General features: G+C 37.4%; 2 long non-coding RNA genes across 3 annotated transcripts in view; one reads left to right on the top strand and one right to left on the bottom strand.

Annotated features, from left to right (window-relative positions):
• LOC147754246 (uncharacterized) overlaps positions 1–24,880 on the bottom strand; it is a 33,960-nt gene extending 9,080 nt beyond the window's left edge. The window contains exons 1-2 of the long non-coding RNA XR_015317395.1: positions 24,377–24,880; positions 1,511–1,672 (exon numbers count right to left, since the gene is read on the bottom strand). This is a non-coding gene — a long non-coding RNA (uncharacterized LOC147754246). The remainder of the gene's footprint in view (positions 1–1,510; positions 1,673–24,376) is intronic.
• LOC111254420 (uncharacterized) lies at positions 1,564–19,724 on the top strand. 2 transcript variants are annotated; one of them, XR_002675020.2, is made up of 3 exons: positions 1,564–1,682; positions 2,059–2,177; positions 19,040–19,724. It is a non-coding gene; the product is annotated as an uncharacterized LOC111254420 (long non-coding RNA). The 2 variants fall into 2 exon arrangements; XR_002675019.2 differs by lacking the exon at positions 19,040–19,724 and adding an exon at positions 17,876–18,089.

Consider the following 24,880-nt stretch of genomic DNA (forward strand, 5'->3'; position numbering starts at 1 on the left):
AAATCATAAATAGCCCGCACGCCGAGCAGAGTCCTTCCGAAGGCCGTTATAGTGCACACTTGATTCAATATCGATCCGTTTCGAGGCTTTGTAGATTCAACAAAATATAGTATTGCGTTTAATCGCTTCCCAAACTTTTATTGCTCTGCCAGCGGGTCTGCTTTTAACATATGAGAACTACGAGGGGTAGTTTATTTTCCGCCTCCGTATAGCTGGCTCTATGACGTATTGGCTTGTCCATCGGTTGGTTATTCTGCCTAGATGACCATAAATCATAAACCTTAGAAATTCTACAGTAATGGAACTATGGTATTGGCAGAAAACTAGCACAAGATCGAAAGTGGTCGAAATGGCGCGTAAGAATACGAAAAGTGTTTGCTTCGGTCCATTTGCAACAATAACTTCACAGTAATCACCGGGTTGTAGCAGCGAAATCAAATTGTTAAAAGAACCGATGTGCGAATACGCTATGTCACTGTCTTGAACTTACACTGACCAAGTTACGGACACAGTGCGACATACGGCGCTCGGTCACTGAAAACTATTATACTTACCATGACAGTGAGGAAAAATGCGGCCAAAGATTTCATAGCGTTGTATGCCGTTCACGGACTGAGATTGCCGACAGCTTAATGCTACAGCTATGTTCAATTTGCTTTAAGCCAGACCTGAGCTAATATGGCGGCGCATCTCGGTCGCTGAAAAAGAAATCTCTAACCTCGGCTAGCAGGCCCACTCGCTAACGGTTGCAAGCTGCTCGACGGAGTGGTGCCGCTCAATAAGGAACCGGTATGAAGAAACTTTGACAATGATCTGGTGTAAAAGTCTGGTTCTGTACTGGTGTAAAAGTACTGGTGTAAAAAAGAGGTACGACGAGCTAGAAATAATAGGAAGCGTCGGAACTGGGTTCAGTGCCTTTCAGGAAGTCAGAAAGCGTCATTTGCACTTTTAGGACCAAGTTAGTGTAGTTATGACGACTTTTGCTATGAAGAGATAAAGCGATAAGATCTCGGATCTGGATTGTTTTATTATTCTCCTTTTTAAAATCGAATTACTCGACGGCGTCTAGGTAGAGAAAAAGCACCAGTATGAATAATTACTCATTAATAAAACTTATTCGAGTACCGTAAATTGCACAGGAAACCGCATAGATTCAGACACAATGAAGATACTAATTTAAATATTTCTCTTCGGCTCCATAAAGAAGTTTTTCACAAAAAATTTACTTAGTTAAACATGGGCAAAAAAAATGAACAATAAAAAGTTTCCATTATCACACTTTGCCCCATAACTTGCTAGCTTGGATTTGATAAACAAGGTTCTAAGAAATACATGCAACCTTTCTCGAAAATGTTACGTGACTATAAAAAATTACGGACAGAACAGCTCGCACCTGATTTCCTGCTTACTTTAAGTTTACTTTGCTTATTTTTATAAGGTCTAACAGAAAAAAAAAAAGAAAAGATGACTAGTTTTGACACAATCAAAGATAGCAAAAAATGATACTCACGTATTTTTTGCGCGGGGTGGCATTTTATTTTTAATGGAAAAACACAACGAAGCCCTAGTCGTTGGTGGGATTAATTCACTTCAATGATTCGTCCGTATTCAGGAATCTCATTCGTAGATTTAACTCTTGGCCTATCGAGTGTACCCTTCACAGCCGGATAACCTGTAAATTAGTAAGTAATTTCGGTAACATGCGCTTGAGTCCCACAACTAAGATCGTCTTTTTTCCTTTTTAAATATTCATTACTAAAGTTGGCCAGAACTTGCTTAGAAGTGTTCTAAACCTCAGACAGGCGCCAGCGTCGGCATCCGTACAGAGGTCTACTTGACGCGACATTATGGATCCCAGATCCTAGCCTACACTAAAGGAAGTGTTGGCAGTTTAACTTAGACAGTTTTGCAATTCGCAAACAACTTTGAACTCTATTGCTTTATGACAGGACATTAGAGGGGCTACTACAAGGCTATGGTGACAAGCATGTATTTATCTGGTGTGAACTTTTTATTTTTTATGTTTTTATTTTACTTAACGTACCGTTTGTTTTACAGGTGCAAGCACGCTAATTTCAAGCAGTAGCATGTATAAATTTCTTAGGACCGATGATGCTGTAAACTTCTTGAAGGACTAAAAAAATACCTTTAAGTAACATCGTTTCAGCAATCTACAGGTATAATAGCATTCTGAACGAAGGCTCTAGAAAACGTCTATCTGATAGCTTATACTGCTATAGATTTTATAACTAACGTAAATGGCAATATAGAAAATGCCAAAATTATGTACGTGCGTGCAATGCTTTGATGCCATGCCTTTTGTATGATCTTAGAAACGAAACACATGCATATAATCGGGCAATTATGAAAAAAGTTTTACAAACTGAATATAAGATCTTAGACTTCCATCGATTTGAAGTAAATTTATGTATATTTTTATCTTTTTTACCTTTATGTATTTAAAAATAAAAAAATGCATGTATCCATATGTCATTGTATCAAAGGTTTAGATGAATGCTAGGAGGTGGCTAAGCTTAACGCTCCCTATTACCACACAGCGTTTGCCTAATTAAAAAAAAACACCGAGCTACAACCCTAATAGATATATTTTTCTAATCTAAGTATTTAATGATAAATATCAATCTAATTAATTGAGGTAGGTGAAATTTTCCATGTGTGTTGTGCCAGTCACCAGATTATACAGATTGGCTTTTAATTAATGAGCTTACAAGATAACCAACGGCAAATGGCCTCAAAAAGATCGAAATTTAATAGTGAACAGCTTGAAGCGTTTGATCATTTAAAATCGATGAAAAATGCGTTTAAAAAAACAATTTTAAAAACGTATACGCTACCAAGAGCACCGTATACATGATATTGACCAAACCTAACCCTTTTCCGTAAATGCCATCATCGCTAGACTTATTAAATCTTATTTCTCTTTCATTTTTATATTTCCAGATAAAAATTAAAGTTAAGTGACAAATAGTTAAAAGTTGAAGGTATTCATTCAAGCAATGAACTGTCAAGTGTTACGAAAGACGCAAAGTATTAACGTATAGTATTGCTACGTTCTACGATGCCTTTTGAGGTATTGGTCTCAGTCGCGTTCAGCTTCAGTCCGCTGCTTACGTTGAATTACCGAAGTTATCCTATAGTACTTTATCTGGCACCATATGCGCGATTATTAGCAGAAATTCTACCATATCGTGCGTAAAGGCAGTAACAACGTATTATGCGTAGAGGGTTGAAATTTATCTCAGTTCGAAGCAGACATACAATGTACAATGAACGTTTTTTTTTTGAAAATAGAGTAACTTCTTCATTTCGAAATGGGGGTAAATTACTTGCTGTGAAATACAGCTTTTTTTCACTGCTGGCGATACAATGAGCCTCTACCTACAGGGTTAAGTGGCCGATATCTGCGAATCATGGACCCCGTTTTAAAACGCTCGCCGTTTTAACCTATACGACACAAATTTTATTCCTAGCTCACAATGAAATAGGTGCATCACGACCAAACAATAATTTTGTCTGTTTAACAAGCGTAAGTTGTGTGAAAGTTTATACAATTGGCAAGGGGGTCCTGCCCTTATCCTCGTTATTGGAAAATTCTCGTACGTTAGTTTGAAACGTACTGCGAGTAGTAGATTAGAATCAAAGTATTCTATCATCAATTCCCTTTTTTTTTTTTTTTTAACAGATAGCCGAATTCAAAGTAAGCTAGTAATAAGCCGAATTGATTACTTCTGTTTACAGAGCAGAATCTATCAACTTGATCGGGTAGTATATTTAATAGTTAAATGTCCTTAGCGTCAAATTGAAATTTAGTTATTAATTGTTTCTTAATAGGACTATTTGCACAAACGCTGCTATGCATTTTCTTATATGCCAAATTAGAATGTTTTCATGTTCTCTGCTATCCAGGTTGACTATTCTTTGCAGACGCATTAATGTCTTACACATATAATCGTGTCCGCAACGCCAAGGCTATCTGGCTACAAGGCAAGAAAATAATACTATTACATAGAGCTATTGAATAGGCCTTTCAAGGTGTACATCCGCATAGACAGGTGGTTTTAGGCTTCTCAGTGATCTGATACATACAGATTAGCGGGCACCTACCAAACACCAGAACAATAGGTGAACTGGGCGCGCATTGCAGTTAGAAATCCCACTTTATCGTAGCAAGTAGCTAGAAATTAAGTCCGATGACAAAAGCCCGACGAGTATCTTACACGACCGTTACGCACGAGTATCTTGAAGTACCACTTTGGAAGAGCACAAGTTCCATCACAAAACGTGCTTTCCGCAACGATCATTAGGCGTGAAATAATTGGGAAGGATTTGTGCAAACAAACTAGGGATAGCTGGTGTAGTTCAATAACAATCCGACTCGAGTCTATTTTGAGATGAGGCGGAATTGCGACCCCTCACCCCTCAAGCAAAGATCGAAAGAACAGTAACCATAGTGAAATTTAAGGACTGCTTAAATAGCTGACAACGTCTTTGTTATAGACATGTAAGGGTTGATAAGCGGTAATAGAATTTGGATTCGTGCATATATCAAACAATTTAAAGGCGGTTCATGGCTACAGCAGTGGATACCCTTTGGATAGTTGATAAGTCACATAAGATGTAACGACACTTCAATAGTTCTAAGCGAATGATAGAAGTTACCTGTTAAGTACAATGTACATTTACATAGAATAAAATGGATCTGTAATCCCTACGTAATCCAGTTTATTGTTTAAGCAAGGATCACGCATAGCCTTTATCAGCAAAGCAATAAGGGGCGTGGTTTATTCTTTTAGAATTTCAAAAGTTCAGTACTCTTCATACTGATGAAGAGAACTTTTAGCACGTTTCTTATATTCGTTTAATTGCAACTTTTGAACTTCAGCAACCTCACCATTTTCACTGTTTACTATATCAAGTCATTGATCCTCACAGTAGTCAATTAAAATGACTAAAATTTAAGTTATCTGAAAATAATGAAAAACGGATCTATATAGGTATGCCTGACTTCAAGTAACTTTTTTTCTAATTCATAGAAATAGTAGTAGTAGTAATAATAATTATGTAAGCATAGCTCGTTAATGCAAAACTGTTTAAAATAATCAGCCGTGTTCGTCAGATACTGGATCAGTGTATTATATTCCAGCTAGTTCCCGATACACCTAGCACGATCGTAATGTCGATGACAAACCATCCGATCAACTATGGAAAATATTAGACTTTTACGAGTAGTAACGTTACTCGAAACGTCTAACTTACGTTCCAGAACTTATTATGTCATTGTAAAATTTGTCGAAAAATAAATTATTTTTAGAGTTCGGCGTCGTTCAGCTGAGTTCGATATTAGACTTTGTAAAGAATGGCGTATCTACGGTTTCAATGCATTTTTCCCAAAAGTCCAGAGGCAACTTTCATCATTGTGTTGTTGTCACCAAACATAGTTCTAATACCGAGCTGCAGGAAGAAAACTCGTTTTGGACCTCGACACATGCTTGCTATTTATGTTCAACCAATGCTATTTTTATGTTACGGGCTATTCGACTAATATTTTGCTGGGCAGGAACATCTAATGAGGAAGGTTTACAACGGCGAAAGTTTGTATTGCCACGTCGCTTTTAAAGTAACTGGGTCGCAAACGAAATATGGGTCAGCCTTTTTTTAGAAGTAGCGGATGGAAACAACGCTATCCCGTTTCTGCTTGTGCTAGCTCGGTGTTCTAAGGTTTTTTGCTTAATAAACCTTGAACGTTAGTTTCGAATTTATTCTAAGAGCCATTGCCTGCCTATAGGAGGGTCTAATGGGTTAATTAACTAGTCGCATCTTAATCCGTCCATTTCGAAGTTCGAGACTAAAGTTCCAAATATCTACAATTGAAAAAGTGTTTCTGCTGGGGAAATTATTCCCCCTAAAATGTCATTATAAGGGCTGTTTAATGCTCAGTTAGTTATTATCCAACATTATCCCATTTTAAGTGTGGTACGCCAAGCAAACATTATGTACTGAACCCAGAACGGGATTTTACTGTCCGCTAACATATACCCGCCATATGGCCGTAATTGGTCCCTAATGCGCAACAACAAAGATTGCCCACTGCCCATTGTTCTTGGTGTTGAGAGAATACACCCCTCAAAAATACGAAATCAAAAACTTTTAATCATGCATCGAATTGAAAAGAAGTGGTTGCCCTATATTTTGCTAATTCTGTTAAACTAAACCGCATTATATGGTTGTTTAATGAACAACAGGTTCTGATAGACCCATCTTTTTCTCCCATAGGATCATAAAGCGCGGAGTTTTATTGTCTATATTATTATCAACTTCTAGACCTTTTAAGAATCGAAAGCCGTGATATAAGCCGAACTTCCTTGGAGAAGTTAATGCCGAATTTTTTCATATTAAAAACTTGTTACCCGCAACTATGTTTAAGCGTTTCAAATAGCCATAGTTACCATTTTGGCCATACTATACCCCTGTATCAAACAGTATTTCGGTCAAGCGCATTTGGTATAATCTAAAGGCCCATTTATTTAATAAATGATTAAAGCTGGCCCCAGTTTTGAAGAGCTGCAACCTTTTCGTTTGTCGATAAAATCAAGTATTTAGTAAATATTCCGTCCAAAAGCTAGTCTATCTTTTATGTAGTCTGTCTGGTAATAATGTCTGAAATAGCGATGTATAACGCACGCTTGATGCTGATGAAAGAAAGCCGGATTGTTGCTAAGTTATTAGTTACCTGTAGGGATTTTTACGACCAGATACCTAGAAATGTCAAAGGATGAAGAATATTCAATTTAATAGGCCGAGCGATCACGGACTTGATAGCCAGCCGCTGTCAAATATCGCGTTTAACTGGACATGTTTAACAACGTGGAAATTTCATAACGTTAGGAACTTTAAAGAATCTATACCGCATATATTTTTTGTCATAAAATGTATTTAATAGTTAACGCTTTTTATTTTATGTCCTTTTGTGCTGTTACGATACAGCTCAGCTAGAGGATCCACTAACCATAGTCTGTTCACCATTTAATTTTAATTAACAAAAAATAAAAAAAAAAGGTACGCTCTAACATCTTACAGCTGACGCTTATTACAATATTCATCTAGTCCAATTTCCAGATATTATAGACCAGATAAAAGAACGCAGTCCTGGTTTTATGCAGACACTACTAAACAACTAGGTATAATGTGAAGCTTTTGAGTGAGCCTATCTTCGAGCTAAAGAATCAACCATGAAGAATCTATTACCGCTCTTATTTAAATTATTACTATCTGTTTTTAATGAGTTCGCTTGTTGTGCAGCCTATGGACGAATGAATTTCACAATGATATATTTTCTACCCAAATTTCGACGTTTAATGACAAATTATGACCCGAAGTCCCTAGTCAAATTGTTTGCTCTATAAAGTTCCGCCGTTTCCTAAACGATTTTCTATAAGATCACGAATACCCTATATATTATTTTTAATGTATCATAATATACTAAACGCTGCTTGACGCCTTAATCGTAAACGTCATCTAATCAAGCGCTCAGCTTTGCCTAATCCTTTGTATAGCCGACAAAAGCATCGCAATATAATCTTAGAAAAATTAAAAGGACCCAGATTTTTTTTTAAATAATACACTGAAAAATATTTAATATAAAAGTAACGCAGCTTCCGTTGGGGCCTTAAAATTGCTTTTTTAAAAAAAGTAAACAGCAAATTCTACAGTATACTTACATGTACAACAAAAAAAATAATCAGTTTTATTAATAGGGCCACAATGTAAACCGCGTTAACTTAGTCTTCACAACTTAAACTTCGAACATTAGTAACTATAGTTCACTTTATGTGGGTCTAGTTCACAGCAGGTGAAGCCTTTGCGGAGTGGTCAAGCGTCATCGGTACTAGTCTAGTATCTGATATTAAATCCATTTTGCGCTGTATGTTAAATTTTTTTATTTTATTTTACAATTTACTTTGCTTCAGTTATTTCAAGAGAAACAATGATGTGTAATGTGTTAATGTATTAAAACTCGCTCCAGTGAAGTGGAGTGAAGTGAAGTGAAGTGAAGCCAATGAAGTATAATAAGACTAAGTAGATAAACTTTCCTTCCTTAGAACTGACACTAGTGATGTCGGTTCGGAAAGGTACAGATCTGGCATTCTGGTTTGAGATTATGGTTGGCCAATACGCGGCACAAACGAGTGCACGTATATACTTGTGCACGGATTCATCTGCGCAACGGGTAAATCCGTGCAATCGAGCTGTTCAAGCTGTGTATAGGCTAGCGGTCGTAACCATGCGCCCATTAATTTGTATAATGATCTAAAAACAAATAGGGTATTCGTATTGTATTGCAAAACAGCATCTAAAAACCTTGTCTCTAGATCTAGATTTTTATCATGTATTTATAGTAGTTTGCACTTCTGCAAAAAGCAGTCTGCTTGCTTAGGCTTCTGGCGAAATAGTTTTGATGTGGAACGGTTTAGGTCACACTTGAGGCTTCTCAACTTGTATGACCAAGCAAAATATTGAACTAGTTAATCAATAATGGCTGGGTCTGGTCGCCTAGTACACCTGTGCATTTCAGCATCAGCACAAAAACCGGCTTTTGTCCTTAGCGTAAATACGCCAAAGTTTTGGGCGTCTTTTCTATCCTCTCGTATTGTGACATGAAATGTTTACTATTGTAACTTTTTCAGTTTAGCGGACAGACATTGTTGCTACTACTTGGCATGATTTGTTTTTGCTTTGTAAGAGCAATATTTTTCGATTAATAACAATAACCTAACATAAAAACATTGTGGGGTATCTACGCATGTAGTAAAACACAAATAGCTAGGTAGGAATGGACAGTTAAAGACCATCGGCTTTCCTGCCGTCTATTGTGCCGCTTACACATTTACTGGTGAAATATATATATATAATGATTGCAATGAATTTGCCCTCTTTAGCCAAATGTTGAATAAGAATGATTTAAGACGGCCTGTTTAGTTGTTTGTGTCATAACTACAACTAGTTTTCCGTCTGGAAGCAATTGCCAATTTGCAAAGAACATCCATCATTCGTTTTTTCCTATTCAGTAGGCTTCTCGAACTATTTCGCCCAAATGTTTGGACTTTATTTGCCCGTAAACGTCCGTCATACACAAGCTTATCAGAACATGGATTAATTTCAAGGGCTAAATGACCTAGTCGGACATTATTATCGCATCTTATTTTTTAGTATAAGTCGTGCTATACTATCTGGCTGCTTCGGGGCTATTCAGTATCTAATAGATTCGACCTAAAATCTTTCACTGCACTCAGGATGGACTTGGGTCGCCTGGTCGCCCTGATAAATTGGTGGGCAACGTATTCGCCCGCTAATCTTAGGAACACGGTATGGTATTAGTATGAACTCGGGCATAGATACACTTCGTTTCGTGCTCAGAGCCAGCCGTTTGGACGTAAAACTCGAAGTATAAAGAGGTTTGAGTCGACTCTCAGCATGCGTAATAAGCGCCTCAAGTTTTGCAAAAATTAAAAATTACCCTAACATCAATAAGAGCCGTTGTTAAGCTTTAGGCGCTCAAGCCGGCTCAATCCCTTTAGAGTATTGATATCGCAACACGAGGTATTAGTTTTGCGATATTTAGCAACTGGGCAAAGTTAGATTATGAAGGCTTCTATTTTCAACTTCCATCGTATTTTTTTAGAAATTTTTCACTGAACCGCAGACGATTGGCTCACGGAACGTCAAACTACAGGATACTTGATAACCGCGCTTGCGATGGACAAATGCTGCATGTCTTGTATGCAGATATCTAACGTAATTACACGTTAGTTCAATGTTAATTAATATTTTTATCCTACAGAATATGCCAGGGGCGCTGACAATGATAGTAGCAGTAATAAGCTATAAGAGTAATCATTTTACCAGTACAACACACCTTATAAATGTGTTACCCAATCTCTTTTCTGAAAGTTGTACGGCTTCGGCGACTCTGCCTAGTTCTGTGGTCAAAAATTTGTCGATTTTCTATCATTGCATAAGCTACTGCAAACATGACCTGGGTTGATAGTTATGAACCTTTACGAAGTATCACGGTCGCTATAAATTGTCGCCATCGTCACATAGCTCCAGGAAGGAACGATTTTTTGTACGCTATGAGATATTATTCTGTTAACGTTACCCTTTACGATACTTTGTTTGTCCTCTAGTTAATTATATTGTACTCCTTAACACAATAAACAGTGGACAATTTACCCATTTAACAGATACAGTAAGATTCAATAGTGTCAGTGAGACGTGTACAAAACAAAATGACTAGAGGGATTTTTTATCGTCCATCAAAAAGCCAAATTCGAACTCGCAAGCCGTACATCTTTACCTACTTACCGCTATGCATGTAATGATTAAAACAAAACCATATATAACATTTATTTGACCACAGCATCTTATTCTCATCACCCAAACGATATAGTTTATTCTGTGTAGATTGCAGAATTTGACTATATTCTCTCAGCTGTGTATATTGATTTCAAGATAAATGATTAATACCATAGGCCCTTATTAACATCAGGCAAAATAAGCAGTTATTAACATAACTGCTTTAATTCAGACGCGTTACCTGACATTTCTTGGGCCTATATAGTAGTATAGTATGAGATGTGGGTTCTAGCTGTTCGTGTTTGTGCAAAATGGCGGGTGGCCCCACTTCGACCCCAGCTTTGTAGAGCGATCTTCGACACGGCACAGGAATAGTGCAGGCTTGGTGTGACATTTTCTTTTTTTATTTGGCTAAAAGTTAATATAACTTGGCCATTTTGTGTATCTTTAGCAATGTTCATTTTAGGAAGCAACAAATTAGATTTACTAAGTTGTTTCTTCGATTCCCGACCAACAAGGATCAATCAGTAAGGCTAGCTAGATAGCTAGGCCTGCATTTCTTGTAGCAGCGGATAACGATCAAGATCACCTTTTCTTAGAAAATTAAGCCCAGTAAATAAGAAAAAAGTCCATGGGAATTCAAACATTTGATTTAGACCAGAATCATTCCTACCAATTCAGTACTGCAGGTAGAACAATTAACGATAATTAATTTAATTAGCCATAATCGAGGAAATCATGAAGGAATTTTAAAACATGTGGAACTAAAATCCTTACGAAGATACAACTTACGATAGGCATAGGCTAATGATGTAGGCAGAGTGAATTTAAGGCTAAACTAACCATTCAACTCATGTAAGAGGATTTTACAAACATGTCCTAAATCTTATTTACATATTAAAAAGCCATTAGCGAATCAGGAGGCAGTGGAGGGCACTATCGAGGCATAGGGGTATATTTCTGCCGACTCTATTTACCTGTAGCTGAGTTTGTCAGTTTGAGTATCTCGTCTAACAGGACACGGTATAATGCCAAATATAGTGAGACTATGATCTAAACGCCTGCGTATGACCCCTACTCTTTTGTATTCCTGTGCTAGACTTGAAATGACACCTATTAGCAGGACAAAATCGTAAATTCAATCTGCTAAAGAGGAACAGCGTTTGCAGGCTTCTCTACAGATTTAGCTCAATTTGTGCACAGTATCGAAAACATCATGTAAGAGCTACCTAAAAAAAACAATAGAAGACTTACTGAAATTGCAGTATTTAAAGAAAACAAGTTTGATATATGTTTAATTTTATTCAATTTCAATGAAGTATATAGCGCTTTAGAATATATAGAATATATATTCTATATAGAATATATATTGAATATAGAAGCTATAGGTAAATACGCAAGCGATTGCGTTGTTTGAAATGAGCTCGATAGATTTCAAGGGATATATCCCTCGTGTAGCTTAAAATGGAACAAGTTATGAAGACATTTACGAGCATTACCTCTTGAATGCATATGTTCTTATAACCTTATTAAAATGCATTTGAGCTTTCCTTTTGCCTATATTGAATAACTTGATTTTTCTCTTTAACAAGCAACTAGCCATTAGGTAGTTGCTTAGCTCGATAGCATATCCGAACACAGAATATGAAAGCAAAACACCTTATTCCAAGTTAAGGTCAAGTATAACAACCTAATATATCACAGGTTTGAATTAGGTATGGATACGAACATACGTTCTATACTAGGCCTGAATTTCATAAATCCGATCTCGAATACCGATGCCGTCTTTGTAAGGACCGGTTATTGAAAATACCTTGGTGATTAGGTGTCTTACCTACTGTATATGTTTCCATCTTTATTAGTAAATGTTTGAACAGCGAAATGTCTTTATTTGAAAAATATGGACGCTTTATGTGGTACGATATAGACCAAATATAAGTAAAAACAATTGATTCATATAAAAAGTATAAGAAGGAATTTTTAAGGAACCGCACACTAAATCATTACTGGTAAATGGTTAAGGTGTTGGTATATAAAATTTGTAGCATAGCAAACCATGGCAAGGTCGAATTGACTATCCAAGACGTTAAGTATAAGTAGGGGAAATAATCTTTTTAAACTAATATCAATAGGGCATCCATGACAAAAACAATATCCACGTTTCATCGAAAAAAAAACCTAATAAGGCCAAATGTCTCAATTTAAAACACTATAAATTGCTACTTCTGGCAACTTATAGATGTATGAAGCCTTGCAGCAGGCCAAACAATAGCTCAAGTCCGCACAATAAAATGCCCGCACCGTTAAAAGCTTGTAGGCTTATGATCTCAGGTGACTACCGTAAATTTTTGAAATACGAATGGAGAGAGTCAAACGGGTTCTCTCGTAAAATTTGTCCTATCACATTCATATACGAGCCAAAGCTGACGTGGCCATAGAACTGTGTAATAAAATTTCAGCAAATGTAAAGATGCATCCCATGGGCCATATATGTAGATGGGAACTAGAACAATGCTAGAGATCAATTAGATTGAACAAATTGTAGAAATTACCTCCTCATATGAAGACAACGAATATCATATACACTTGATTACGGATAGTATATTGAAAAAAACGCTCCGTATACGCATGACAGGTATATTGAATATGCTACTAAATAAAAAAACGAGTAACCTAGCAACTATATTACTCAGGTGGGTTTCCGAGCAGTATCAGACGCGTTTGACGCTTCAAATTCGATCTAATCTGCGGTAAATGTTTATTTTACTCCAGTTTATTCGAGCGTAAGCGATCAGATACAGTTCCTCAATTCTGTCTAAAATGCACCCATATTAAATAATATACCCCTATAAGATAAACTTACTTGTGTTTTTATAAAAAAAAAAAAAAAAAAAGTAGCCTTGGAAAAAGCAACGGAGACGCAAGAAACGTATGACACTTTCAGAACGACAAAAGCAAGATGGTGTAGCTGATCGAATATTTGATTCAATGATCTGTTTCGTTCTAAAAGGCACACATGGGGGCGATCTGTATATGCTGCGTCCATATTTAAGGATACCCAAAAGCATGACTTTTGCTAGACTGCGCAAATGACAGTAGTATCGACAGATCTTTCGGTTCGTGTTTGGGGCATGCTTTTACTCATTCAGATGGCTGATATGCCGTCACAGATCAATGTGTGATGCCTTCAGACATGATATAGTAAATCACATTGGAGATACAAACAGGTATCATGCATGGCATGTAGTCACTTTGACACATACAAAATCTCTATATATATGCAAATGCGTAATTCTCTCTGGAGAGTTTAATTCGATGCTATTATCCTTACTAAAAAAAAAAAAAGAAAAGAAAACAACTACAAGAGACAATGTAGCTTTCCGTTTAAAGAAAAGCAGGCCTTCAATTAAATTAACGACTGCGTTTGTGGCGTAGAGGTGTCAAGGTAGTACCTCAAATAGACCGATAACAAAAATGAAAAGTCAGAATGTTCTGGTGAAGGATAAGCGGGATGAGATGCTTTATTATGTTTAAAGGAGATCAACTGATAATGAATTAAAAATTTACAGTTTTGGATCTCTAGATTAATTACTGGCTCGAGGTTTGAAAGGCCTAATAAATGTTTCGAGCCACAAATTCGATATAGCAGTAAAGCATTGTATCTAAGATCGAAGCGAAGCGTATTTAGGCCCACATCTGAGCCTAAACTACCAGTGGTGCAAAATACGTTCATTAATTAAATCCGGTCCAATTATGTCATATCTGCATTCTGCTCGCATTCCCTGTAGAAAAAAAACAGCTAGCCTAACTGAATTTCAATGGTGCCAAGTGGCGTTCCTTGCTCGTGACTGGTTGTAAAGTAATTCACGGAAGTACATTACAAATACTAGCGTACCAATAAGGTACGCTTAATACAGACTGTTTGCAATATAAAGTTAGTTTTTCTCGTCCGTGCTTTCATCGCCTTACTGCGTTACGGGCCCACTTGTTTCAACCGAGACTTTACAGAGTAATTCGACCAAGATGAGGGTGACTAACAGAGCTCATTTATCATTTGCCCCGCCCATTTTTAACCACAGTAAAAATGTGTGCACTTAGAGAGCTAACTGCTCAATTTTTTACTCAATACAAAAAGCATATCGTGAAGAAACTTTCCGTTTTGCTCATTTCCGAACATCAGAATTAAAGGAAAATTGTAAAAATATTAAAAGATCCCAACAATTTCTGTTGGGAATCACTGTTAATTTCTATTACGAAAGTTTTCCGTATCCTAATATTCGGCGCAGCAGTAAGCACACTTCCTGTTAGTAATGGCCCATCCTAAACTTCTCCTATCAAACATTCATCAATAACAGGATCAACCCAATCTCTTGCAGTTAATGCAGATCTTTGTTTTTTAATTTTTATAAATATATGAATTATTTACATTTATTTTTTACCACCGTTTGTAGCATTTCTCAAGGTTAACTTACGTTACCTCAACGTTAACGTTAACTCAACGTTAAACTTATCTCGAGTGCTGGATAGAACGATATTAGATAACAACTTTATAGGATTATTGTAGGGTGTATTTCAAGTGCATTGTATTCAGCCATTATATTTTACCCAATAAATCAACTTGCGGGAAAATTGTCACTGAAAATGTTTGCTCCTACTTAAATAAACCGAAGAGTATTTTTGTTGACAGGAAAACAAAAGCTAAAATATGATAAGACAATATAGACAATTTTCAAACGCCACTGTTTTCCACAGTAAACCAAGAAACATCCCATTCCCGCTAAACGCAGTCGATTACTAAAGGATTATACAGCTGACTCTTTGTTAGGGCGCCATAATATTACTGACTTTGACTGATGCGACAGATTTCAGAAGTGCTTTTGAAGCTGTGATACACGAGATGTCTATTTTTTTTTTTGTTCTTGAAGGGGGAAAGCAAAGGCATACTCTCTCTCTCTCTTGTGTGTGTTTTTGTGTTTGTGCGTGTGTGTGCGCGCGCGCGTGCGAGTGTGTGTGTCTATCTATCTGTCTGTCTCCTTCTCTCTCATGTTTTTAGATATGTTTGGTCCCTGATTGAATTGAACTGCCTGTTTGATTTCCTCTGCAAAAGGACATCCAATATGAAAATGTACGATATAATTTTCCGCGCAGGATTTTTTAACGACTAGGTACCGCCAAGGGACCCTGTTAGGGAGCACTATGTTTTTCTACCCGTTAATTATTACCATCCCATAAGAGTCACTTTTCCCGGTTGCGGTAGGAAAATGTAAAGAACATTATTGAATTACAATCGCCGATGTCCAAGCTCTACTTGGAAAATGTGGCACTAGTTAATTTATAGCTAGTTCGGCACAGCCTAGCCATTGAACGGGAAAGCACTGGCCACGTTTATTGTCATACTTATCTATATATAGATTTGTTATTACTACGACTTAGATTTTAAGATACACTCAGACATTCATTCTGTTCACGAATTGCATTTAAATGTCTACATTGAAATCTATTATTGTTGTTATGATCATTATTATATTTCTGAACTGCTTTATTCTATACTCCTGATGTGTGACTCATAGAGTCACGGATCAATACATAAAACTAAAAAATCAGCGTAACACCCGTCTGAATTGAGACGCTCGTCTGTATAAATAGACTAGTTCTCCCTAAGGTACAGCAGGGATCTCCTTTGACGGAAACTCCCCTATTGTCACTGAAAGGGTGGTACAATAGGATAGCTGTTGATAGATATCCCTATGAACAGATATATAAGTGTTCGAACTACACAACGTTTGTTTTGTCAGCAATGCATTGGTTGCGACGTTTGTAAAAATATCCGCATATGTACAAATTCAGACGTAAGCAAACGTAAGTTCTTATAGCAAATCCATCTTGTTTGCACGTTGTGGCCTTCTCCAAGATACTGATGTATCGTTGGATAGTTCTAGAGCTAGACTTTCGTCTAAATTTGGCAAGACATTATCGGAAAATATTGGTTTCTCCAGTCGAGAGTATACACGAACAGTGTCTGAGCTATCGGTATACGACGCTCTTTAATACACAATGATAATATTCATTTATGATTTTCATGTGACCTTTTCTCCATTTTGCTGCATTGCAGAACATTTTCGAACGAGTACTAAGTCTAACGATGACGAACGTAAACATTATAGTAAATTAAATATACTCTTAATATTTAAGTAAATTCAATTAGTATAGCAATGTCACATAAAGGTTCTGTTGCCTGTTATTCTGTCAGAGCGTGGTTCAACTTACACCTTGTCAATAGGAAGTTAAAGGTGAGCCGTATGTAGTTTAATAATAAATCTATTTACGGCGTAAGCTATACAGTAGTACAATATATTTTGGCATTATAGTTTAGCTTGCGTTTCGTGAACGCACTCTTGCATGGGCCCGAATTGACCTATCAAAGGGTGTGAACTAAAAAGTTCTATATGCGTCTGAGCCTTTAACCCTGTTTAGCCGCGCTATCGACTAAAAAGTTTGTCGTCAGCCGAAACAATCTTATATATATATACACCAAGAGATCAAACGTATATAATTTGTTTTTTTTTTACCCCCCACATATCGAAAACCAACGGCACTCCTTGGAGTATAAAAATTAATTTGTAGCTCTTCAAAGCTTTATCAGTGTCCCGCTTAGATTAGCACAAATGATTTTCAACGACAACATGGTCATGCTACGATCCATGGCAAAATCAAATAAAAAGTGGCATCTTTGTTTTTTCTGCAATATCAAGTTATTTAACTTTTCATAGAATAGAATAGGCTAGAGAACTGAATAACTTCTATTCAGTTCTCTCGCCTAGAGTCTATTCACTTACGCAAAATTAATGTTTTTTTTCCTATAATTATAGATACAATGTGTTTTGGGCAAGCACCTTTATGTGTGTGTCTTTTAAAACATGTTTTACAAGTACTAAACTGTACATATATGTGCATCTTTTATATCGTGACATGTTGATGCTGCAGTGCCAAAAGTACTAGAAACAGTCAATTGGGGACTCGGGATCTGCTTAGCATGATATAGATGTACAAGAAATAGCAAATAAGACACTTAGAAGAATATGTTTTTTTTTTTTTAATTTTGAAAAAATGTTGCTAGACGGGAACCAGGTTACTCCTAAATCAATTCATATATACGTGCGTAACGTGTCTTTTGTCAGGTGCAGTATTTACTACTCAAGGTGCTAAGTACTCCATTGAATACTGACAAACTTTTAGAACCGACTGCAGCAAATTTCGACGGAGATCGGACTAGAGCTCTATTCCTAAATTTTATGTTATTCCGCGTGTACGTCCTTTTTCTCGAAATTTTGTATTTCTAAGCAACGTATTTGGCCAGCGTCTTCGTATCAGTCTTTGGTTCCTTTCTCCGCCGAATTTGGCCTTGGTCTACTTAGAATTTTTCTGCTTATAGTTATCACTTTTCTAGCAGTCAGTTTTATACCACTTGCCCACGGCCTCGATACTCTTCTGCTTATTCCAGTTACTGTGCGGAATATTCTTCTCATGCCTGCAGTGAATCTCGTCATCAGGCTCGTGTTGAGCCTTTTGCTCATAAAGTTACCGTGCGCGACCAGAATGAACGGCGTCATTGCTAATTTATAGAGGCGTTTAAATGCCTGATTTCAACTTTTGTAAGCAGTCCGTATGGCATCGAAGATTGGCGCTCCGCTCCCTTCGATTTTTAGTACCGTAGATACCATACGTCTGTCGCACATTAGAACCTCGGCGAAGGACGGGAAAATACGAGCTGAAAATTGACTTTGTTAGTTAGCCAATTTTCACAAATATTTTTATTGCCGAAAAGCTCAATATTATTTAACCTCGAAATTAAATTACTCAGCGTATTGACAAAAACGCGTCTCCTTTATTGTCCTAGTTGTCCTTAAATAAATGTTGCGAAAATTTGTCGAAAACATTGCGGTTAAGTATCGCTTCAGACGCTTTGCTATCATGACAAACGAAAGCTTATATTTAAAGGTGGAAGCTAGGTTAGTCTTAAAGTTAAGAAGGTTGACTAGCAAGTTAAGCCGGAGGTGACCATACCGATGTCGGTAGTAGTTATAGATAAAAAAAATATTAAAAAATAGTAGTTACTGCTTGATTGACCATTCTACAATGATGAAGTGAGACAGAAAGACGTTCTGATAATTTGCCTGTGACGTTCAGCCATATTTGAATGCCTCGCTTACGTTCAGTGTCTACGCAAAAATGTTCTAAGGCAATTAGAGTCAGATCTAGCGATCTTCTCGCACCACAAATACGTGTAGTTCTAGCTCTCAATAAATGGATTGAATTAAAAAATCAACTCTCAGGCACGCTTCGAAGTAGCACAGATGTGGGTACGTCTTTCTTTCAGAGTTGTCTGATTGTCTAAACAAGCGAACTTGCGTGAAGCCGGATACTAAATTATTGGTATTAGTAGAAGAAGCAGATCCTGATTGCTTTTTAACGTTTATAGGTCGGCCCGTTTTGCTACTTCACTGTCAACAGCAAGGCACGCACGTGCACGATCAATATTCGTGTTTATCAGATCGTCCTTTGTGGTGCGTACATTCATAGTGTGAATTAGGGAACACAAGTTAAACTATTGAGTGCTCAATGTGTATGATCCATTCGTGTGTTTTTTCCCTCAACGTTTTTTCAGGGCGCTTTATGTCAACCTGAGCAAGATACAGCATCTTCTGTCAGCTTCGGCTTCACATTGACGAATCGAGTTGCTCATTTGTATTTGTTATTATTTCGGCATATAATACACAGTCTATTTAATCATCCTGCGCAGCGAGCAATAATATCATCGGACGTTACGACCTTTCGACGAATTATATTCTAGGTATTTTATTTATTAATCGGTGTACCCTTTCTTGCTGGTTCAAAATAAAGAATGTTATTATATGCAGATTCTATTACCTTCCATTACGCCACCACTCCTCCAATCAGCTAACCAATCGTCAGCTTCGCTCATGGCAAGAAACAAAGTATTGTTTTGGTGATCGTTACCAGCCTTTGGAGTCGGTCCAACAAATGCTGCCGGTGGCCGGCATTACGTTGACCTATTCCATGTTCACGGGTATTCCGTATAAATAAAAGTGCCCAGAAAACGCTGCTTTTAATTGACAGAAGGGTTATTGCGGTACTCCATCTATATAACTACTAGAAAACTAGCCTCAACTCTGTGATAAGGAAGCGGCAAGTTCGCATCCGCATTGTGAGAACTACGTAAGAGCGTAGCTAAAATTTGCAAACCTACCAGCTAATCCTTTAACATAGGTATTATAATTGAAAAGTAAATTTATAATTATTTCATAAAACAGTGTTAAATAAATGTTGACTCGGACCTACTAACCGTTTAAAGAAATTATAATTTATCTTCAGTCATTACACTAGAGGATAAGGATATTTTTCTACCAGGCAACGGTTTCGCCCGATGCCCACATTTTAAGTTACGCAGGAACCTGCAGGTCTGCGGTAGACTAGATTTATTCTATCCCTATTTCGACTGTATGTTTGATCTATAATAAACCTAGCCCAATAAACCTAGTTTGCACAAGCTTAGCTTCCAGGTGTTATGTTTTTAATAATTCTGCAGTTAGAGTTTCCTGCGGCAGGCCACTTTGTTGTTCTTCCATAAATATCGTTTTTTACTAGTTGTCAAATCTGAAATCTCGAACATTTCAAGATTTCCCAGCTATGAAGTTATGTCTTCTTTCGCTGATCACTATCGCTATGCGATATAGTGCGGTACATAATTTGTGAGTGAATGAAATGCTTGTCTTTCTGCAAAGCAAAATGATTTTAGCTGAATTTCTCGATAACGTGGCGTGGTAAAATTCAGGGCGGCTTCAAGCTGATAACAACGTTTTTTCAAAGATTTTACAACAGGCATATCTTCGCCGTCAGGCCTAGATATAGTTACTGTGTTTACTAATATACAATAAATTCACACTTACACAGTATAAAACTGTTTGTAGTTAAAGGTACGCCCAGGTAGCACTGTAAATTAGGAAAGCAGTTAGTGGAATGGATCGTTTAAATGGACGCAGCCTTCGGTTTAGCTATATCAGTAAGATGGGTAGATGTCGCGCAATTAACCCACTTGATTAATCGAAATTATTTACAAAATTTTTGTGTGTTTAAGATCGGTGTTTTGCTGAAATTGAAAAATATTAACACCGAATGCATCGGGAACGAATCGTTATATCTGGTACTGAAACTAGCTTATTTAATCAAGGCTCCGAAAAGGCTTTTCACTAAAGTCATGCTTCGATCGTGCAGTATGCGTCGGTGTTGTAGGCTGTGTAATTAGCGTCTTAGCAAGATATTTCGTATGAAGCACATTGATTTGATTGAAATCATATCCCATAATTAATTTTACCTATAACCCGCGAAATATAGTTCAACAACTTATCCAATACATTTTTTCACTAATGAGGCACATATCGACCTACCCAGTTAAACCCTCTAAAGACAGACTATGGTATTTGCGAAGTGGTGCTTCCAACTAAATGGTATTTTCTGATAAACTCAGGCCGAGAGGTAGGTAAAAAACAGATTCTATTTTGTTAGAAAATCGTAAAAAGTCCTAAACATGTGAATCCTACTGGGGTTGTGTATATGCCTTAAAGGCTCACATTAGTCTGCGCACGTAGTTGTATCCGCACGAGCTACTAGCTATTTACTTTAACAATCTATCTATACGATTAGAGTAACGTATTAAATCAGTGGCAATTTTAGTTTTTCTCGATCAAACTTTGATCTACTTGAGTATTGGTAAAAACATATACGAAGTGGCCGCTGCGTTCGTTTTCCTACGAAAGAATAGACGTTGAGAATCGTTGCTGGATCATAATAGTCAACATAAAAGTAACATTTGAATGCTAGGACAATTATAACGACAGGAGAGAAAGATCAAATCCTGTTATATCGTGACCCTATTATATGATAGTATCAATTGCCGTTAAACGCAGACTTACGGTTTATTGTAAAGCCTTATTTTCCTGATCGGAATATCCATAATATACATATTCACTACAAACGTTCGGAATATTCAGTATAAACAAGTTCTATTTTAACACGACAAACAAAAGCTGTATGCATCGGTGCTTCGACTATATATTACCTCTGAGCATTACTGCCAAATATTGTCACATTTCACTTTGTCGGTTCCTTTCTCTCCATTATTGGATACTTTTTGCGTGGTCCACAAAGCGGACATTTCCCTCTTTTTTTTTTTTCAAAATATTTGGATGACAGGATTGTTAGTGCTAAGTAGATGAATACTATGAGCAGGTAGCTAATATATTTAGCTCCTCTATAAAGTTGACCATAAGAATAGTATAAGTTTTATAACGCCACTAAGAATCTCAAAGACCTCTTCAACTTCAGGGTTCTAACCAAACTCTAACGTCTTCTGAGTCAAATGTTATGAGTGCTATTTAAATATATTAAAATTATATAGGTAGTATATTAATTAAAATAATATAGGTAAAATTAGCTCTGAAACTCTCAGACTGATAGGAAACCCGTACCTTCAGGTTAAGCATAAGGTTCCTTTAGGGATTGGGCCGTGTAACTATAAAGACATTGACGAGCTTGAGATAACTGATGCAAGATAATTTACGTAATAACAACAGTTACATTTCAAACCGTACACACATGATGAGGCGGAAGTCCCGTGACAATTTGAGAGTAATCAGCGTTATACACACAGATATCTGTCGAAGTATCTTAGATCTACCCTGGCCTTTATATATATATAGACCAGTTGAAACTGGATAGAGCACCTCTATGCAATATGCTTATATGTGGTAGTAGAGATTTGTTTGTTCGACTGCGCTAATCGTCGTTGTCTAACGGTATGAAAATTATGTTATCTAGCGAAATAACGGGTTAAAAAAAGGTGAGATCTCGTATGATGGCACTGTGCCTTTTGTCACTAGCTCAATACTTTGGTCGGCGATCTCTGCTATATCTAATCGGGCATAAGATGTTACTACACAGATTATATGTAAACAAGGCGCTGTAACAAGCAGAAAAGATTTAAATGATAAAGCGGCACTATTACAAAACAAAAACATCTCAGAAGGATACGTAGGCACGATATAAGCGGTTCAATCGCCTTGCATATTGGTGCAGCGCACCAATGAACGATTTGGGATAAATCTCAACGGATTATCAGCAAATACCAAATATATTACGGTAGGTTTCTAAGCCTGACGTATAATACAGATATAACGTGACCTTTTAATTTTTTAAGCAGTCTTGTGGTAGAAGGGCTGGCGTTCTCGTAGTAACAGAGCTAAGCTTAACGACCATGGTCGAATCTACACCGAACATAGAATCAATTGGAACATATCTTGATGAACCCGATTTGCGGAAGTGTTAGAGCCGCTGCGAATTCCTCCAGGAAGAGGAATCGACATTGAAGTATTAAGTGGATCGACAATATACACAGAAAAGGCTCATAAATTAGAACTGAGGACTAGAACCAAACGTAAGGCCACAGCGTGAGAAAAAGCGCACAACGTTGCCTGCAGGAAGGAGAGATGGCAATATCGTCAGGCTTTTCGAAGTTCATTATGTTATGCAGGCATGACTGTTCGAAAAACTGCCAAATCAAGATTGTCAATTGAAAGGATCTCGATGCTTTGGCTAATTCGTTGCTCCGCAATACGCAGAGATATTTATTTAGTTGTTTATGCTGCCATCCTAACAACTATTATAAAGAATACATGAACGCTACAGTTATTAGCATGGTCCGCTTGCAATATCCGAGCTGACTAACAATTATGGGTCAAGGTGACCTGATAAAGTGGTGGACTCGTTTATTGCGTAATTTGTTCTTACCAAATACTTTTATCTAGTAAGACGCGGTCCGACTTTCATCATTGCAGAACAAATATAAAACATTAGAATATGCATATAATTATACGTCATATTTACATATGTGGACATGTATTCTACCTAGATTCACTAAAAATAATAATCTTGCGCGTGATTTTGCTTATTGTTTTCTGTAAATATATATCTAAACAGCATTGTCTACTTTAAAATAAAATAAGAATGGGAAATCCCGCACAGGGTTTCATACCTTACTTACAATCTTATAAGTTCCTAACAATTTTAAACAAATCCCGATATTTTTTTTAATCAAATGTTATGAGTGCTTTCTAAATATGTATTTATGCAAAAAATACTACAGGGAAGATCCATTACGGAACGCTCAAGCTTTTAGTAGATACGCACTTTTTATATTAGATATATTTTGTACCCTACCCATATTCGCCAAATCTTTAGAAAAGCAGCATCAAGTCGGAGAAAGCAGCGATTGCCTCATTTGGAAAGAAACGCACAGCCAGGTACTGATCCGAATACGGCTACACGAACGCCTAGCGAAGGACAAACAGTTCGTGCATGGCTAACTACCAGAGGTAGGCAACTCGATAAACATGGGCCGAAACGGCGGTGCTAAATTTTTGACGACCACCTTCGAAGGTGTATGAGGCTCACTCGGGTTCACGGAGCGTTACACGACGTCTGTATAGAGTAAACATGCAAAAACAGCCGGTATAGGCATTCAACTAGCTGACACGTAATCATGAGGGGTCAGGTACGCACTGCAATAGCCAACTTGGAGAAAACTAGAACAACAGAGTTTAAACATGCATTCCTAATATTACTATATTGGACAAAAAGAATTCGAACATTAAAGCAGAACCTTCAAGCGAATTTATTGTTGGCGTATCTAGAAAATGCGTTTTTACGTTCCCTGTAGTCTACGGCACAGTTACTAGCTCGACATAGTTTTCGTTAGGGTGTAAATTTGCTAAGTCACAGGAGTTACGCTTTTGACGTGACTAGAGTTGGAACAACTCTGCGTGATTCGAAGAAGTGCCCTTCTTCAAGTAGTGTTTTTGGCTATTTTCTGAAGTCATGCATACAAGCACACACTTAGACAACTGCATACATACAGGTCGACACTTACCGAGTTCTAGTATTATTTTTCCACACATTCATTTCGGTGGCAGGCCACGGCGCAGGTCCCGTTTTACCTTTTAGCCTTGTGGCTGCCTGCGGCTTATTTTTGGTGCCGTTTCACAGTCCGGAGCAACGTCAACAGCTTCAAAGTCGAGCTGGAATAGTTTTATAGGAAGCTGCTAGATGGTTGAGTGAGAATGCAGAGCATATGGAAGTGCGCTAAAACGAGGGAAATATATATGTCGTTGGTGTATGGATATGCATGTAGCTGGTTGTATATGAATATGTTCCTGCGCTTGAATGACGGGGCATCCGTTGGTCTGACTCGCCGTGTAGTGCAAGCTAATATATACACGAACCGATGGGCGACGAAGGTAAGAAAACGAGTAGATGTATGGCGTGCAATGGAGCATAATCGCTGGCTGGCAGAAGACGTGAGTTCGGAAACGTACACTTTGCACATAATGCGAGCGTGTAGCTAACGCTATAAAGCGTACGGGTGCCGGTGAGC

The sequence above is a fragment of the Varroa destructor genome, unplaced genomic scaffold (genome assembly GCF_002443255.2).
Source record: "Varroa destructor unplaced genomic scaffold, Vdes_3.0 BEIS01000007.1, whole genome shotgun sequence".
Taxonomy (NCBI): domain Eukaryota; kingdom Metazoa; phylum Arthropoda; class Arachnida; order Mesostigmata; family Varroidae; genus Varroa; species Varroa destructor.